This window comes from Oryzias melastigma, linkage group LG20, assembly GCF_002922805.2.
Source record: "Oryzias melastigma strain HK-1 linkage group LG20, ASM292280v2, whole genome shotgun sequence".
NCBI classification, from domain to species: domain Eukaryota; kingdom Metazoa; phylum Chordata; class Actinopteri; order Beloniformes; family Adrianichthyidae; genus Oryzias; species Oryzias melastigma.
In genome coordinates this window covers 25,764,553-25,770,132 of record NC_050531.1, presented here as the reverse complement: position 1 = coordinate 25,770,132, position 5,580 = coordinate 25,764,553, and the positions used below count along the sequence as shown (strand labels likewise).

The 5,580-nt window shown below is 41.1% G+C and overlaps 1 protein-coding gene across 1 annotated transcript in view; it reads right to left on the bottom strand.

Annotated features, from left to right (window-relative positions):
• Positions 1–5,492: 5,492 nt before the first annotated feature.
• The window catches only part of LOC112158978 (high mobility group protein B2), a gene marked incomplete in the record, with an annotated part of 14,007 nt that continues 13,919 nt past the window's right edge, over positions 5,493–5,580 (bottom strand). The window contains 1 exon segment of the mRNA XM_024292717.2: positions 5,493–5,580.

The window sequence follows — 5,580 nt, the reverse complement described above, 5'->3', positions numbered from 1 at the left end:
CTTAAGATTTGATCACCTTCCCCCGAGTTTCTCCCCCCTTTCTTATCATGGAAAACAACTGCTTTTTACATGCTCTCCCAAATATGGTCTTGTTCCTGTCTTTGTTTCTTAACCTAATAAAGGTCTGATGCTAATGAAGGAGGCCAGAGCGGAGGAGGAAGACATACTGCAAACATGTGCTGACTCCTCTGTCTCTCCTTTTTGCAGCAAAGAGTGTTTTGAAATTAACCTGACTGGTTCGTGTCTTTTTATTAACTTTATTAAGAAGAGACCTTTTATTTAAACCCAACACCCGCTCATGTGTCGAAGTGTCCTTGGGCAAGACACTGAACCCCGAATTGCCTCTGGTGGGAGGTTAGCGCCAGTGTTTGGCAGCGGAGCCACCACCAGTGTGTGAATGTGTGAATGTGTGAATGGGTGAATGGGTCTGTGACTGTGAAGCGCTTTGGGCCCTCGAAGGAGGGTAGAAACCGCTATACAAGTATACGCCATTTACCATTTAAATGAAAAGAAAACGGAAACCCTGATAATTGCCCCAGAGCATCAAGTACCTCCATTAAACATCACTTAGGCTCCCTCCTCCTGCAAACCTACCCTCAGAAACCTCGGAGTAATGTTTGACCAGTCTATGTCCTTCAATAATCATTCAAAACATTTGGTCAAAAACTGTTTTTACCACCTGAGAAATATTTCTAAGCTGAGAAAAATTGTAACCAAGGCTGACCTGGAGACTGTGGTCCATGCTTTTATTTCATCTCATTTAGACTATTGTAATTCTCTTTTTACTTGTTTTAATCAGTCCACAGTACATCGTCTTCAGCTGGTGCAAAATGCAGCTGCTAGGCTTTTAACTGGATCCAGCAGAAGGGCTCATATTTCACCCGTTTTATTTTTTTACATTGGCTACCCATTCGTTTTAGAATTGATTTTAAAATCTTAGTTTTGATTTTTAGAGCTCTTAATGTGCAGGCACCAGGTTTTAGTTCCCAGTTACTTGTACCATATGTTGCTAGCCGCTCCCTGGGATCCTCAGCTTTGAACCTTCTTAGAGTCCCAAAGACTCGTTATAAAACTCGAGGTGACCTCTCTTTTCAAGCAGTAACCCCAAGACTGTGGAACGCCTTGCCCTTATCGCTCCGCCTGACTGACAATGTCAAGGCTTTTAAGAAACAGCTGAAAACGCTGCTTTTTAAAAGAGCTTTTAGTTAATTTGTACTGTATTATGTTTTATTTATTGTTTTAATCTGTTTTATTTTTCTCTCATTGTTTTGTTGTGTAAGGCACTTTGTGATTTTGTCTGTGAAAGGTGCTCTATAAATAAAATTTACTTACTTACTTACTTACTATCTCTGAGCGGGGTTTAACCCTTGTGCTATCCAAGGACATAAAACAAAAGTGTCTGTGTGAGTTTGTTAAAGGGTGGTCATTTTAAAAACCGTTTCCCTAACCAGGTCTAGTCCCTGACAGGATGATTGACTCTTTTTCCCCAAAAAAAATTCTGTATGTTTCAGACACCCTCTATCACCCATGGCCACTTGGGGGCGCCAGAAACACCCCTAAAATGTGTGTTTCTCTTCGCTTCCACCGAGGGTCGCCATTTGTCCTCGTCAGTTCCTCCCTTGACCAGTAGGGCTTCTTTCCGTGTTCAGTTCTTTCCGTGGCCACTTGGGGGCGCCAGTAACACCCCCAAAATGTGTCCTTCACTTCCACCGGGGGTTGCCATTTGTCCTCGTCAGTTCCTTCCTTGACCAATAGGGGTCCTTTCTGTGTTCAGTTCTTTCCGTTGAGTTGAGTTTTTTCAGGTGTTTTTGTCCTGGTTCTGTTGGATCTCAGAGGGTCAGACACGAGGACAGGTGAGTTCTTTCAGGTGTTTTTGTCCTGGTTCTGTTGGATCTCAGACGGTCAGACACAAGGACAGCAATGGGTGGCCAGTGTACATCCTGCTGAAGGACGCACTGTACATCCAATCATTTCCACAGGACATCTTCTCAGTCAAAGCTGCCACAGCTCAAAGAGCAACGATTGTCTTCAAAGAAGGTCAGAGCAAACTCATTCACAAGAATGGAACAATCTTCGACATTCACAGTTATGACAGACTGTTTTTCCTGAACACTCTAACAGATGAAAAGTTGATGAATGTAATGTTTGTTATGGTGTTCAAACATCGCATAAAATCCTAGGTCACTGTGATTATGAAGATGTACTGAAGTTAGAAAGTGTTACAGATGGAATGAAAGTTAAAGATAAAACTGAGAAGCCTAACGTGACATGTGAAGTGTGCATAAAAGGTAAATTTGCTCAAAGTAGAAACAGAGAGTCTGATGAAAAAGCTACTAAAGCTCTAGAACTTGTACATGTTGATTTGGCTGGACCTATAGAACCTGCTGCAAAAGATGGATTTAGATATGCATTAGCTTTTACTGATGATCATTCAGGAGATGCCTTTACCTATTTCCTAAAAGCTAAAAGTGATAAAGGAACAGAAAAGTTGTTTGCTGATGTTGCACCATTTGGGAAGATTAAGTGCATCAGATCAGACAATGGAAAAGAGTTTACATCTTAAGAGTTTGAGTCTCTTTTAAGTAAAAATGTCATTAGACATGAAACTTCAGCATCCTATTCACCCCATGGCGAGATGCATGCTACTGGAGAGTAAATTGCCAAAAGAGCTGTGGACATATGCTGTTCAGACTGATATGGTCATACGCAATAGATGTTACAACTGGCATAAAGGGCAAACTCCATATTACATGTTAACTGGAAAGAAACCTGATCTGTCAAGAATGCAAATATTTGGATCAGACTGTTACGCATACAAGTATGTCAAGAAGAAGTTGGATTCACGCTGTGAAAAAGGAATTTTTGTTGGATATGACCAAAACAGTCCTGCTTATCTTGTTTTCTATCCTAAAACAGGGAAAGTTGTCAGAAACAGATTGGTCAAATTTGTCACAAAAGAAGTAAATGAAAGTTGTACTCAGACAGAAGATGAGATGTTTGAGCACATTCAGAACAGAAAAACAGCAACAGACCAAAACCCTGAGGTAGTGACAGAAACAGTTACACAGGAAATAAAAACAGAACCATCTGACACTTAAACTAATGTTGATGAAAATGAGAGAGGTTTGAGTTCACGATATCCTAAAAGAGAAAGAAGAGCACCTCAGTATTATGGATATGAAGCTAACTGTAAAGAGAGTGATTAAACTCTAACCAGTATTGACTATTGTTACAGAGCCTCATGCGATGTACCACAGACACTGAAGGAGGCCATGAGCTCATCAAACTCAGAGTTGTGGGAAAAGGCTATGAAAGAGGAGATAGATTCTCTAAAAGAGAACAAAACCTTTACGCTAACAACTTTACCTAAAGGTAAACATGTAGTGGGGGGTGGATGGGTATACACAATTAAAGAAAATCCTACTGAAACCATATATAAAGCCAGATATGTCGCTAAAGGTTACAATCAAGTCCAAGGTATTGATTATACAGAAACCTTTTCTCCAACTGCTGGTATGACATCTGTTCGTTGTCTAATGCAGATTGCTGCCCAAACTGATTTGGAGTTACATCAGATGGATATCAAGACTGCGTATTTACATGCACCAATTGATTGTGCAGTGTATATGGAACAACCTGAAGGATTTGAAGTAAAATCAGAAACTGGTCAAAAGTTAGTTTGCAAGCTCAATAAATCTTTGTACGGTCTGAAACAATCGGGACAAAACTGGAATAAAATGCTTCAGGATTTTTTCATTGAGAACAATTTTGTTCAAAATCCGGCAGATTATTGTGTTTATAGCAGACAAACAGACAATGACAAAGTGACAATCTGTGTTGACGATCTTCCTATCGACACAAGTCAAAGTCAGACACTAAAAATTGTGAAAGACATGTTGGGAAAGAAATTTAAAATTAAAGATCTTGGAAAACTTTCAACTTTTCTTGGGATTGACTTTTCACAGAAAGATGGTAAAATTAAAATGAGCCAGAAAAGGTATATATTAAAGATTCTGGAAAGGTTTGGCAGGAGATTTTGTAAGCCAAGAGCAACTCCATGTGAATCTGTTGACCCAAAGAAGTACAGCGTATTATTTGGGAGTTTAATCTATCTCTGTCTTGTACTAGACCAGATCTTAGCTTCATTGTCAGTAAACTGTCTCAGTACTTGAATGACCCAAAGCAGGAACACTGGGTAGCTGCAAAGCATGTGTTGAGATATTTAAAGGGCACTGTAAACCAGGAAATGTGTTTTAAGAAAAATGATGTTGTACTTAAGCTTGTTGCATACAGCGATGCAGATTGGGCAGAAGATCCCAATGACAGATGAAGTATGACTGGTTATTGTTTTAGTTTGTCTGAAACTGGACCTCTTATTTCCTTAAGGTCAAAGAAACAACCAACAGTTGCTTTATCAACTTGTGAGGCTTTGACAGCCACAACACAGGAAAGCCTGTATCTAAAGAACTTACAGACAGGAATGGACACTGGATCTAACTACTTACCAGTAACTATTTTTGAGGACAATCAAGGTGCACTTGCTCTTGCTAAAAAAACCTATCCATCCATCTTCTGGACCGCTTCTTCCCTTTCGGGGTCGCGGGGGTGCCGGAGCCTATCCTGGCTACTGATGGGCGAAGGCAGGGTACACCCTGGACAGGTCTCCAGTCTGTCTCAGGGCCTCAATCACACACACATTCACTCTCACATTCACACCTAGGGGCAATTTAGAGTCACCAATGAACCTATGAAGCATGTTTTTGGACGGTGGGAGGAAGCCGGAGTCCCCGGTGAAAACCCACGCATGCACGGGGAGAACATGCAAACTCCACACAGAAAGGTCCCAGCCGGGAGTCGAACCGGGGCCTTCTCGCTGTGAGGCAAGAGCGCTAACCACTGCGCCACCGTGCAGCCCTAAAAATCCCATTTCACAGCAAAAATGCAAACATGTTGACATTAGATACCACTTTGTAAGATCTGCGTTGTGTGATGGAAAAATATCTATATGCTATTGTCCTACAGTGGACATGGTGGCAGATATTCTCATCAAGCCAGTAAATAAGGTCAAAATAAATAGATCTCTGCATTATATTTGTGGAGTGTAAGTGATCATGGACACATTGGGCTGAATGAACGTTTGTCATTATTTGTATTGTCAGTGCAAGAACACTTGCACACTGTTCCTGTTTGGGAGGAGCAACATTTGTGCAGTGTGTGTAGACTCTGGTTCTGTTGGATCTCAGATGGTCAGAAACGAGGACAGGTGAGTCCTTTCATGTGTTTTGATTCTGGTTCTGTTGGGTCTCAGATGGTCAGAAACAAGGACAGGTGAGTTCTTTCACGGGTTTTAAGTCTGGTTCAGACTCTGGTTCTGGTTCTGTTGGATCTCAGATGGTCAGAAATGAGGACAGGTGAGTTCTTTCAGGTGTTTCTGTTCTGCTTCAGACTGGTTCTGGTTCTGTCGGATCTCAGACATTCAGACACAAGGACAAGCGAGTTCTTTCAGGTGTTTATTATAAAAGCTGAAGTTTCTACTCTGACAGTGAACAACAAACACTCCAGTAAGAAAATAAAAAACAA